The sequence below is a fragment of the Lepisosteus platostomus genome, chromosome 8 (assembly GCF_059453375.1).
Source record: "Lepisosteus platostomus isolate fLepPlt1 chromosome 8, fLepPlt1.hap1, whole genome shotgun sequence".
Taxonomy (NCBI): Eukaryota; Metazoa; Chordata; class Actinopteri; order Semionotiformes; family Lepisosteidae; genus Lepisosteus; species Lepisosteus platostomus.
In genome coordinates, this window is record NC_142618.1 from 17,606,907 (window position 1) to 17,620,542 (window position 13,636).

Consider the following 13,636-nt stretch of genomic DNA (forward strand, 5'->3'; position numbering starts at 1 on the left):
GAAGAGGCTTTGTCAACGCAACTACTTGAGCGCTCTTTCCTCTCACAAATGCTCAGAGCGCAGGAGCGGAGTATTTGGAGCCCGATGGTTATTGATCGGTGATTGTTAAGCGGGAGTGCGGACGTGTCTGTGAGACTGAAAGCGGACGGAACTGTTTGTAGGGCTCAGATGCACAGCGGCTGCAGCAGAGCATCGACATCACACAGACATCGTAATCTCACGGAGGCAGGTTGAACTCGCAGATGATCAGAGTGGGAACCTGTAACTGGTGTGTTTGTGTCTTGGTTCTATGGTGTAATGGTTAGCACTCTGGACTCTGAATCCAGCGATCTGAGTTCAAATCTCAGTAGAACCTGAGCTGTGACTTTTATTTTCGTTTTAGGAACTGTAAAAAAATTACTGCCGGAGCAAAACAGCAGGTTCCGTAGATTAGAGACTGCCACACGAATGTATTTTTATTCACGTTCTTACCCTGTTCTCGTGAAATCTGCGAGAAACAAATTAATTCATTCACTCTGTTACAAAGTTTCAACAGGATTAAAATATTAGGTGCATTTTGTTCAAGTTCATTGCTCCTAAGCGGATTTAAAAAAAACAAACAAAATGAAGGTCATTCCCTGACCGGGAATCGAACCCGGGCCGCGGCGGTGAGAGCGCCGAATCCTAACCACTAGACCACCAGGGAGACGGTCAGCTTTCTCACTGTGTGCGAAGAGAAGACAGCGGTAACTGGGATTCGCACCGGTGATCTTAATGGGACACAGAGAGCGATCGACACGCTTTTACAGTCTGTGTAGCGACAGCAGCGACACTGAGAGCTGCTGTGTGTAAGAAAGAGTAAATAAGATCTGCTGGATTCTCATTCAGTTTATGTAGCGATAATAGCGCTCACTCTGCTAGCGGGGCAAGGGCGGACAATCACAGCTCAGTGAAGCTGGTGAACGCGGCACTTACGGCTTCATAGAGCTCTTATAGCTACTGGTGAATTCCACACCGATTGATATGAGCTTAGTGTTTACTAACCACAACGCTGTTTCTGGAGCTGGACAGGAAATCATAAAATCATAAAAAGGCAAAAACGTAGAAGAAGGTCAGTCACAAAGGTAGGTGCCCATCGAGATCAGAAGCCATCAGCCAAGTGGGCTTGAAGGTTCCACTCATTAGCCAGCTCTTTTATGTTCACACGTTCTCCTGTTCCTTCTGCTCTTGTCTTGTATTTGCTTGTATGTTCTTAAGTTCCTGTGTTCTTTTGCTCTATATGTTTTGTTCTTATATTCTTTCATTTTGGGTTCTTGTCTCACTCCCCAGGGGAGCCTCTCTGCTCCCTGTCCACCTGAACAGAAGACACAGCAGATTGAGAAACCTCTGGCCTGGGCGAAGCCAGGAACCGTTCAGTCTGACACACCTTTGCGCCTGACCACATCCCTAGAGCACAGCTGACAACAGTGCTCGTCTTCCTCTCTCTGAGACAGACTTCCTCCTGCCAGACCCTGACTGCAACTCGAGAGCACAGCTCGAGATAACCCTGCTGTTCCTCTCTCTTCACTCTCGTTTACTCTGACACAGCTCTCCCCTGATCACAACCTGAGGGCACAGCTCGAGACAACCCCCTTTTTCTTCCTCTGTGTCCTGTGTCTCTCTCATCTCTTTCCTCTCCCCCTGTACTGATATTGCCACACCACACGGGTTTTCCTAGAACAGAAGTCATTGCTTAAAACTCTCCTTCCTCAAAAGATGCATCTTCTCTTTGCTGCATGTTTTGCAAATCACTAGATCATTTTGATTGTGTCCACACAAAATGTAAATGTCAGGCACAATGAATGTGCAAAGCAGTGCCTGCAGATCTCTGCAGCTGGTACACAAACCAATCGAGTGAGACGTGTGAAACAAGAGGAATTCATTCATTTCACAGCTGAAAAAAAACCCTCCCAAGTGTGCTCAACGATCAATCCCTAAGTGAGCACAGGTATAGTATTCTGGGTCACCAGTGCGTTAGTGCTGCTGAGCGATGGAGCAGGAACAAGCAGCTGGAGGAGGACAGTGGTGGACAATGTCAGCTCTCGGCACCCTGAGCACTCTGCTCCAGTCAGGGCCTGGTTTCCTGCTCCCCGGCCATTAATACCTCCAGCCCTGGAGTGTTCACCCAAGTGTTCACCAATCAGTCAGTCGGTGCTTGAGCACAGGTAGATAAGGCTCCCAGTGCGTCAGGGTTTCTGAGAGGTGGAGCAGGAACAGGCGGCTGGCGGAGGGAGAGGGCTCTGTGTGCTGGAAGCGAGGAGGAGGAAGGTGATGGCACCCAGATATCTGTCTCTAATGAATAAGGGCCCCAGAGTGGACCATGTCATGCAGTAGATCATGGCTTGATGATGGTGATGTAGCAGGAGCCTTACTGGACACAGAGCCTCAGTCAGTGGCCCAGGACGGTGTGGGGCAGGGGATGAGGAAGAGGAGGGCGAAGGTTATTATATTAGGTGAGGAGGGTGTTAGTCGGGGATGTAGCTCAGTGGTAGAGCACATGCTTTGCATGTATGAGGCCCCCCGTTCAGTCCCCGGCATCCCCAGTTTGGGTTTGAGGGTCAGGCCCGGATTCCCCCTGGAGGGTGTGATGACGATGGCTGGTGGGCTGGCCAGAGGGAGCTGTGACAGAGGCTGCTGCTGTCTCCCTTCCCAAAATAAGGTTGCTGCTGGAAGAGGTGTTAGAGGGGCCAGTAGGGGGTGCTCACCCTGTGGTCTATGTGGGTCCTGATGCCCCAGTATAGTGACGGGGACATTAAACTGTAAAAAGGTGCCATCCTTCAGATGAGACGTAAAACTGACGTCCTGACACTCTGTGGTCATTAAAAAATCCCAGGAAATTTCTCAAAAACAGTTACCCCGGCAACCTGGCCAAATTTCCCCCTGGGCTTTACCAATCATGGCCTCCTAATAATCCCCATCTCTGAACTGGCTTCATCACTCTGCTCTCCTCCCCACTGAGAGCTGGTGTGTGTGAGCAGACTGATGATCATCCAGGTGGGGCTGCACACTGGTGGTGATGGAGGTGAGTATCCATTACCTATAAAGTCACCTTGACATGTAAGCTGGTCATGGATGTGCTGGCACCAATGCCCTAAAAGTTCTCTGTGGCCACTCTCTCCTGCTCAGCTTCAGTGAGTATCATTCACACCTGTTTCCCATTATTCGTCTTTTCCAGAGGCCATTCCTGTCCGGATTGGGTGTGCCCTTAAACATCGTGCTTTATCTTGGAAGGTATAGACAGCACAGGCCTGGGTGAGGACTTGAAACCAAGGGAACCCCATGGTCATCCAGTCAGAAACATTGGATTTTGTTATTTCTTACTCAGTACACACTCAATACAGTACTACACTCTTAAACTCTAAACTCTAGAAAGAAATATCCAAAACAAGAGCAGAAAAAAACAACAAACACATATCGTTTTATTAATTCAAGAGTCAATTTTTCAAGGTGTAGCACATTCAGGAATACAATTTTTTTCTCAAACCTCTCCAATATGTCTACTACTGGATAAAAATCTGAAACTGCTAGAACAAAGTTCGTAGGAGGTTTTATAAAGCCATATCCTGCCATCTGTCCTGGCTTTCCTAGCCAAATTAGCAGTGTGTGTTATTTTGATATCAAGCATCTCTCATACTAACTCATCAGAACAATGTTTTTATATCTAAAGATTTAAAATATACAGATCAGAAGTAGAGGTTGTCTTGTCTCTTGTATCCTGTTGTGATGTGTTTTGATCTGGAGGCTAAAAGCTGATGAAAATGACTGATAGGGCTGTATGTGCTTTTATTGTTGTGGCCAGTGTTGTCTCATTAATATGTTTAATATTTAGAAAATGGTTTCACTGCTGGGAAAATACATGTTATGTTTGGATTTAGAGGATATTAGAGTTTACTTGCATGTGCAATACCTTGTGAAATGCTAAAAACAATGTGTTGCTTATGACAATATAAAGTGTAATTTATTGCACTGCTCTGTGGACTTCCAAAATGGACATAAATAAATTTGACAGTTATTGACTTGTTCAGGATGGAACGCCTGAAGCAATAACATCACTGACATCTCCCACGACAGCACTACTGTCCCACTACTGTTTCCAGCCTCTGTGGCTATTTAAGCAGAATAATGAAAGGATGTTGACAGAAGTCACAAGTAGTGGATAAACTATCATGCTCTAATTCAAGCACTACTGCTTTAGACTCACACTGCTGCAGAGAAAACAGAAAGTCAGAGGCACGCGTCTACCACAATTCTGAAAGTGACCTGCAGTTTCTGGAACGGGAGGTGCACTGGGAATCATTCTGTTGCAGCGGCGTTTCAAACTCAATGACTGTGATCTTTGGCCAAGCTCAGGTCACACATTTTAGGAATGATGGGACTGCAGCGACCACTTGTCCAGTCTGACTTTTTTCCACTGGGCCCTTGCTGTCGGACGGCACTCAATATGATCTCACACCGGCTCCCAGAGTCCTCTGCAGTTTGACATGAGACCACACCCGGTGTGCTGCACCAGGAGATGCTGACCTTGACCTTTGACCTATGGTGATCCAGGAAGAGTGTCATCTCCCGGACCCCCATGAGGTGGGGCTAGGCAGATGATTAAGTGTTAATGACAGCATAGACACAGGGCTCATCAGCATCCTGCCGAGAGACAGTCGGGGTGAGACACCGAGCACAGGAGCTGAAGAATGAGCACATGATCGTCAACTCTGGCCAGTCAGAGGCTGGAAGATAAGACTGGACTAGAGCTCCATCAGTCAACAATAACCAGGCATGTCCATGGAGAAAGAGCAGGAGACTAATTCCACTGTCTGCAAATGAGAAGAGGCCATTTGACCCATCCTGCTTGTTAAGCCAGTAGCCATATCGCTCTTCAACTCACAACTGGCAACCCACTGAACTCAGCAGCTGTGAGCCTGGTCAGTACCTGGATGGGACCTGGACTCCTGGGGAAAAACTAAGGTTGCTGCTGGAAGAGGTGTTAGTGGGGCCAGCAGGGAGTGCTCACCCTGCGGTCCATGTGGGTCCTAATCCTCATTATAGTGATGGGGACATTATAGAGTAAACAGGCGCTGTCCTTCGGATGAGATGTAAACCCGAGGTTCTGACTCTCTGTGGTATTTAAACTAATTCCCCTTTGGTTTCTGCTTGTGACCCTGTGTCCTTATTTCACCACTGAGTGTGAAACAGGCCCCTGGGCTCAACCTTTCTCTGCCTGGATCAAACCCCTTCTCAGTCTCAGCCCCACTGTTCCAGAGGAGACTGAGCTGCCTCAACCCGTCCATGGCAGAGGTCAGGGAGTGTCAAACCGAGCTCTGAGAGCAGGACAGTCGGTGACCATTTGGGACAGCAGTCGGACAGAGACAGTGACTCACCGGCTTGGGGCTGGGAGCTGACCCCGGAGTCCGGGGCTCGGAGGAGCTGAGCTGTACGTCAGCATACACGACATCACTGTGAGGACCTTAACACAGCGAGAGAGAGGAGACAAGAGGGAATCAATCTGTAATAAACGCACGCAACAGGACAGGAGGCACAGCGAGAGAGAGGAGATCACAGAGAATCCCTCAGTAATAAACACAACAGTACAGGAGGCACAGTGAGAGACAGGAGGAGTAATCACAGGCCAGCGTTCTACCGTCCCTAATTTAGAATATTGCATATTTTTAAAATAATATTGCTGATCAGTGCTGAGAACGTCAGAGTTTAAAGGAATGTTCTACACTGAGGTTCCTAAGAAACAGGACATATCTGGTGTTGAACTGGAAGACTAGTGGGGACCGGATACAAGAGATCAAAATTCTCAAACTTCAGCCCTCAACCCAGGGATTCTTCTGTTTTCAACAGTGAAAACTCAAGCAAAGGACAGATGTGGACACTGTGTGGAAGAGCATTTAAAACTGTGATCAGGAAGCGCTTCTTTACACAAAGGGTGGTGGGAGTGTGGGACAGTGTTGCTGAGCCAGTCATTGAAGCTGGCTTCTTCCAAGCAACATCTGGATGAGATCCTCTTATCGATTAGGGATACACTAAAAAATACAGTAGACTCTTACCTTCTTTGTTCTTGTCTCTCAAGTGTTTCCAGTAGCACAGTGCAGCAGAAACAACCACCACAATCACAGACAGGACTCACAGCACAATCGGGACTGTAGGCTCTGTTGAGACTAAAAACACTATTTAAAAAAAACCAAACAAATTTATGACCCAGCATTGAGTTCATTAATTAAAGCATATAGAGCTTCACTTGTAGATTTAATCAACTTTTGCAGAAAAATTGAAAGACAACACCACAAACTATAGATCGTAAGAAACAAAACAACTTTTCCTTCATTTTTATAAGATTATTTTCCTGATTATGCATTAAAAAGATGCACTCTTTTCAAAGATCACAAACTGCTTATTTGCAATTTTTACAGTAAAAACCCCATATCGTAAATGTAAAACCTTGTTAAATCACAAAGTATCTTAATGTTCTTACTAAGTGGCTACAAAAACTCTTGTCACGTATCTGGACCTGAATCCAAATAATACCCACAGAAAAAAAGAATGAGTGAGTGGGCTCTAACGCTCAATGTGAAAGTAGTGCTCTGATAGGTGAAACTAGCTGTCATTCAGTGAAATCTGACCATTTAGAGATTTAGGGGAGGTTCATACAGTAGGTGTCCACAGCAAAGAGTTATATCAGTTTCCTTTTGTCTGACTGTGAATAAAGTGATAAGTGAAACTCTTATCTAATGGGCTCCCACAGCCCATAATAATAATAAGTTAGACATTTAAAAACCCATCATTCAGAATAGATGCCAAAGGGACTATGTCTAATTCAAGCCCACACAGGCCTGCAGTGATACAGTGGACAGACAAGTGGCACTGTCTGATTCTCTTCCTCCTGATGGTTTGAATCTTATTACCTTATAAAAATAATTAATCTTATTATTATTATCTTACAAATGTCTTAGTAATTACTTAAAGCAGGACAGACTAGTGCAACAAGGTGATCTTAATATGTATAAATTATCATTCAATTTCTATTTGTCTGAATGACCCATTTTAAACAGAGAACAGAGGCACTTCTTTACACAAAGAGTGGTGAGGGTGTGGATCAAGCTGCCCAGCCATGTATGAGATCCTGAGATGAATTATATACTAACAACCAAGGGGGCAGGGAGTGTGAACAGTGGGAGTGTGACTTCAGCAGCTGTGCACTTTGTAACTGTGTCAGTGTTCGGAGTAGGCTGGATACACAGTAACACATGCATTGGTTTCCAATTACTGATCAGAGAAGAGAAGTCGCAATGAGGTCAAAAGTGAATAGCAGACAAAGAACGTCATGGCATCCACAGCGAGGTCACGACTCCGAAAGCATGTCACGATAGGAGTGCGGGCATCACGATCACATCGTGAGACACATTGCGACTGGCCCACCACTGTCATGGCGCCACTAGCGACATTAAGTCCAAATCTCACGATATGACATACCTCGACAAAACACCCCCGCACCATGTCACGACATGAAGCCCGCATATCGCGATATGACATACCCCGACAAAAGTGCCCCGCCCCTATGTCGCGACATAGAGCCCGCATATCGCGATATGACATACCCAAAAGTGCCCCGCCCCTATGTCGCGACATAGAGCCCGCATATCGCGATATGACATACCCCGACAAAAGTGCCCCGCCCCTATGTCGCGACATAGAGCCCGCATATCGCGATATGACATACCCAAAAGTGCCCCGCCCCTATGTCGCGACATAGAGCCCGCATATCGCGATATGACATACCCCGACAAAAGTGCCCCGCCCCTATGTCGCGACATAGAGCCCGCATATCGCGATATGACATACCCAAAAGTGCCCCGCCCCTATGTCGCGACATAGAGCCCGCATATCGCGATATGACATACCCCGACAATCACGGTGATCTCGGTGATTTTACATACATTACAACTACAGGTTGTAAATGCATCAGTAAATGCATCACCCCAAGGGTAATATTGAGTGAGGCGCCATGAGAATAAAAACTGCAAAGGTATTAAAATATTACGTTCTGAAGATCTTGTTTGATTCTTCATGATGCTTCTAAACTTGTATGAAATCCACGAAATGAGTACTGTAGCCATTCGCCTGGCGCTGCGGCCGAAGAGCGCCCGGCTGGGGTACTAGGAAAGCCGCTGACTGCAAAACGGGCGTACAGTTTGGTGAGATCGCCCGCATTCTTGTAAATAGTTCCCTGGTTTCGCACCCCTTTCATACTTGTACCCAATTGCCACCCTACCGCTGTGTAACTACCATCTCGCTCACTCTCTCTGCTAGCGCAGGGGCGCGGGGGTGCTGTGCTGCCTGTGCCGATAAATAAAGGCACGTGTTTCATTCAACGACTGTATGAATCTCTGTGTCCGTCCGCGCCAATGCTACAGTTTTCTATTTTCGATGCCAAAAGACACCTAACTGGGAAATTCGTGACTTCCCACAAGACTTAACACTCAATTGGTATAGTCGTATTACAGTGCCAATTCATCGTACCTTTAATTGCAAGATAGCGTGCTAATGAAAGCGTCAAATACATACTTTGGATGTATTTTAGCTCTGTAAACGTCGTTCACTTAAAAATACTGCAGGACATTTAGAGGCGATCTGAATACTTATCTGTAAAATGCACACTCGCATCTATCCGTCAATATTATCTTAATGTTAGCCATGCATTCCAAATCTTGTCATGTGTTTACAGGGGAAATTTTAGAACCTCTCCGTGCTCACCCTCCAATTTCCAATGCAATCCTCGATCGGTATAATCAGCAGAATTAGCGGAACCTTATGATACGTACTGTCTCTCTCTCTCTCACACACACTCAGGTTAAGCAACAATTACCTAGGCTGCTGAACGCTACTGTGCCACGGCGGACACACACAAAAAACAATCCGTGCCTGCCTCTGATGTGAGGTTTTGGTCTTCTAGACCAGAAGCGGGCGTCGGGACTTGTAATTGAATAGCGATCACTGGGATTCGTGCCGGTGATCTTAATACGACACAGAGAGCGATCGACACGCTTTTACAGTCCGTGTAGCGACTGCAGGGATACTCAGAGCTGCTGTGTGTAAGAAAGACAAAATAAGATCTGCTTAGAACTAAGATTTGCTTGCATAGCGAGACGGTTTGAGACTCGAAGGTGTTTGAAGGATAATATTTCCGTGGTTTATTTTCGCTTTCAGGTTTTAGGAGATCATTCTCTCAGCACCCAGGGAGATGGTGGAGAGCGAGTCCGGACGTGTCTGAGAGACCGATCCCCACGGCAAGTGACGCTTTATTGATACAATTGACGCAGGAGCACAAGGGAAGACCCCACATGTGAGAATCCGCCCTCAAGTAAACTTAGTTTTCTTCAGGAGCTCACATGCTGCTGATGATATTGGCGTGTAAAACAGATTGTCTTCTTGTATTTAGATTCAAGGACTCGAGTTCAACGGTCCTTTTCTCTCTCTCGAGCGAGTCCGTTCCAAACGGGAATCTTGTGTTATTGAGGCGAACGTAGCATGTAAAACAAGGATTTGGACTTCTTGATGACCAAGTACCTGTTCGTCTGCCGCCAGTTGTGACCCAGTTATGAAGCGATGTACTCCCTTTAGCTGCCTCCCTAAATTCTTTCTCTTTTTTTTCTGAAGACCTGCTCTCCTGTTTCTGTGATTGAACCATATTTATACAACAAAGAATATGCATGGCAGCTGTTTATATCAAATACAAAACGACTGGCTTGTCTACTCATTTAAGTAAATGGCTTTAAGTTTTGTTGTCTTTGTTGTATAAATATGGTTCAATCACAGAAACAGGAGAGCAGGTCTTCAGAAAAAAATGGCCATTCAGAACGGAACTGAATGTTACAAAGACAAAGGAACTGGTGGTAGATTTCAGGAGGAAAAAGGTCAAACCTACTCCTGTCTACATCCATGGGAGTGGCGTGGAGATGGTGGACTCGTACAAGTACCTGGGAGTGCACATCGACGATAGACTGGAATGGTCTAAGAACATCGAGGCCATCTATAAGAACGGACAGAGCCGACTTTACTTCTTGAGGAGGCTCAGGTCCTTCAATGTGTGTAGTAAGATGCTACACATGTTTTATCAGTCGGTGGTAGCGAGTGCCATTTTCTACGAAGTGGTGTGCTGGGGCTCTGGGATTAGAGCAGTAGATTCCAAAAGGCTGAACAAGCTCATCAGGAGAGCAAGCTCTGTCATTGGGTCTGACCTGGACCCCTTGGAGGTAGTGGCTGAGAGGAGAATGATGTCCAAACTAGAGGCCATCATGGACAACTTCTCCCATCCCCTCTATGACAGGCTTGCAGGAATGAAGAGCACGTTCAGCAATAGACTGATTCACCCACGGTGCGACAGGGAGCGCTACAGGAGGTCATTCTTGCCGTCTGCCATAAGACTGTACAACGCATCCACCTTGCGTCTTGGCAGAGGTAACAGCGACAGTGACCTGTTTCTGGACTAAACGCATATACACATCTACTGCTACATCTGTTCTCTTTCTTTTTCTTTTTCTTTTTCCCGTTTACAACCACTTTTGTGAAATATATGCCAGGGACCTGTGCAATACATTTATATTTATATTTATATCTATGGTTACATCTATATTTATATTCATACGTGTGATACGATTTTCTGTGTACTGTTCTGTTCTAGTTTCCTCTTGTGTGTCCGGACTGTGAGTAACTCTTGTATTGTATTGTATGTATTGTACTATTATTATATAATTCGTTACACTGTGGCTGTGTTGTGTGTGTTAAGCTGCTGTTGCACTGCAATTTCCCTCACGGGATCAATAAAGTATCTATCTATCTAAGGAAATCTCAAATCTAGCTAGATAAGTAGCAGACAATAACGTGGCGAGCTCGTCGGTTTGCAAAACTTAGAATAGGTGAGTGAAAATAGTCTTTCTTAAACACAAACTGCTCAATACGACACCCTTGGTGTGTTGCTTTTGTACAGTCCTGAAAACTCTGTGTATTATCTTCTCACCGTTCAAAAATATTTAACTCGTCCTCCGCAGGTGTAGTAGCCTCCGTTGCTTATCGCTGCTTTTTTCATCGCTTTTTACAACGAACAGGAGGCGGGCACTTATGCTCGGGTGAGATCAATTAGGTCAAAGATGTTTTTTTCTAACGGGAGATCCGTGCTAAATACAGAAGCAGAATCGTCGAGTGACGAAAAAAATCAAACTGGTTGGACTTTTTTTTCCACAAGCAGAAAAGGGCACTTGGGCCAATAAGGGCAAAGGGGCGGGGGCTCGGGCCACTGTAGCCCCCCCTGCACCGCACGTCCCTGCTGCTGGGAGCCGGAATGAGCTCATACTCGCTCCCTGTGCCGAAACAGACTTAGCGCTTCCCCGAGCACCGTCTAGAGCTGCTGGAAAGGGCTCTGTGTCCTACTGCTGCTGCTCAACATATCGGTTCCATGGTGTAATGGTTAGCACTCTGGACTCTGAATCCAGCGATCCGAGTTCAAATCTCGGTGGGACCTGCCTTTTCAGCTCGCTCTTACTAGTCGGTGAGCAATTTGTTCATCTTACATGTGTACTTCAAACCTTTCATGTATCGTTAGATTAGCTGCGATCACTTCCTAAACTTAAATACGAGATTTTCCTCCTTATTTCGGCTTTGTTTGCTTTATTACAGGTTTGTTTTGACGATACCAGAGTCAGATTCAGGTTCTGTGCTGGATGAAGGAAGCTCCTTCCCGCCTCTCTGATCTGCTCGCCCAATAAAGTCTGCTTTACTACCAAAAGAGAGAAGCAGAGCCTGGGACATGACAGCTTTATGCTGTTTTTGGACGAAACCGGTTTTTCTTTGAATTGGAAATCAAGCGGACTTTCAAGGTCTTGAAGAGATTTTCGGTTGTTGGTGAGTGAGACGTATCCCTGTCCAGCACTGCGCTGCGCTGTCCTGGTCTGGAAGTAGGAAGTGGTCCATAAACACCAGCGACACAGCAACTTATCTTATCCCATCCCCAGCTTTTCTAACTTGTTTTCTACATTTTGTCTTTTAAAATAACATCTCTGAACATCTTTTACTGCTCCTGTCTGGCAGCAATGACTTTGACGAAAGACTAATTTCTGGTGCGCTTGTGTCACGTTCAAATTCCGCTTCGTTTCGACATCAAAGAAACATCGTTTTCTTCCAAAACATCATACAGCTGTCACAGCTTCCAGACTTTAGTTCTCTCTTTCTAAACTTAGGCCATGTTATTGTTGTTTCACTCAGTTGAGCAGTTTGAAATAGTTTTTCCTTACTCTGCTTCTCTCTTTCTGCAGGAAAGCAAACCGTGTTGGGCGAGCAGATCAGATTCGGAAAAGAGCTGCTTTCATCAAGCAAATTATCTGAACTTGACTCTGGATCCTAAAACATAGTCGACTTAGGTTCCACCGAGATTTGAACTCGGATCGCTGGATTCAAAGTCCAGAGTGCTAACCATTACACCATGGAACCAGCAGCTGCGAAACACGTCTAAAGATCCCCGCTCTGATCTTCTGCATGTTAAACCCGTCTGAGTGAGACTACAGTATCTGTGACGTCGATGCTCTGCTGTAGCCGCTGTGCATCTCAGCGCTACAATCGGTTCCGTCCGCTTTCAGTCTCACAGACACGTCCGCACTCCCGCTTAATAATCACCGATCAATAACCATCGGGCTCCAGACACGCCGCTCCTGCGCTCTGGGTCATTTGTGAGAGGAAAGAGCGCTCAAGACGTCGCGTGGAAATTTCTTTTTCCTGAGTGCCAGTGGTGTAGTGGTATCATGCAAGATTCCCATTCTTTTGACCTGGGTTTGATTCCCGGCTGGCGCATAAGAAATGGTGTTGTTTTAAGCCTTAATAAAGCACTGTTGATCATTCCTATTTTAATACTGTTAGGGATTACTTGTGCAATTTATCTCACGGACTTTTTACACCAACATAATAAAGAAATGTAGAAATGAAAAATAGATTTCACAGGTCAATTGACTGATTAAAAAATCAGTCTACTGCTTATTGATAAACTTACAGAAGGTGGACTTTGGTCTCCACAAGTTTTTTTGTTGCAATTGAGCTCAAAGCTGAGACGATCTCCAAATAATATATTAAGTAGTCTGCAAGACACTGACCTCCGTGTGGATGTATATCCGTATGAAGTAAGACAGGTTACTTCCACATCTTGGTCGTGGGATGTTAAACCTCCACCTTTCAGCTACAACACACAAGAGGTTTATTTCTGAGTTGTAATTTAAGTTATAAGAAATATAAATTCTCAGGTTCTCCATTCAGCTCCCTTTAAAACACATTTCTAAAAATAATGTACAAATACACATCACTGAAACCAGTCCAAACACAGTTTTACTGCTGCCAGGACTTGAACCAAGATCTTCAACTCATAGAGCTGATGTGTTTGATTGCTTGTCACACCAAAGAAGCTCATGCACAGTATACACAACCTCCCACAACAACTAAACAACAGCCTTATACAATGAGGGGTTGCCAGTCACTGACTACAGCTCTCTGTCAGGAAGTGTGGCGAGTTTTTAACGGTAAAAACAGGACAATCACAGGTGAGGACAATTAACACCAGTAACTTTTGCTTCAGCCTTTATTG

General features: G+C 45.5%; 4 non-coding genes across 4 annotated transcripts; 2 read left to right on the top strand and 2 right to left on the bottom strand.

Moving 5' to 3' along the window:
- Window positions 1-283: 283 nt before the first annotated feature.
- On the top strand, window positions 284-355 carry trnaq-cug (transfer RNA glutamine (anticodon CUG)). The gene has a single exon. It is a non-coding gene; the product is annotated as a tRNA-Gln (tRNA).
- A 258-nt stretch (window positions 356-613) lies between these two features.
- Window positions 614-685, bottom strand: trnae-cuc (transfer RNA glutamic acid (anticodon CUC)). Its single transcript has one exon. It is a non-coding gene; the product is annotated as a tRNA-Glu (tRNA).
- Window positions 686-11,461: 10,776 nt separating this feature from the next.
- On the top strand, window positions 11,462-11,533 carry trnaq-cug (transfer RNA glutamine (anticodon CUG)). The gene has a single exon. It is a non-coding gene; the product is annotated as a tRNA-Gln (tRNA).
- An 893-nt stretch (window positions 11,534-12,426) lies between these two features.
- Window positions 12,427-12,498, bottom strand: trnaq-uug (transfer RNA glutamine (anticodon UUG)). The gene has a single exon. It is a non-coding gene; the product is annotated as a tRNA-Gln (tRNA).
- Between the last annotated feature and the right edge of the window lie 1,138 nt (window positions 12,499-13,636).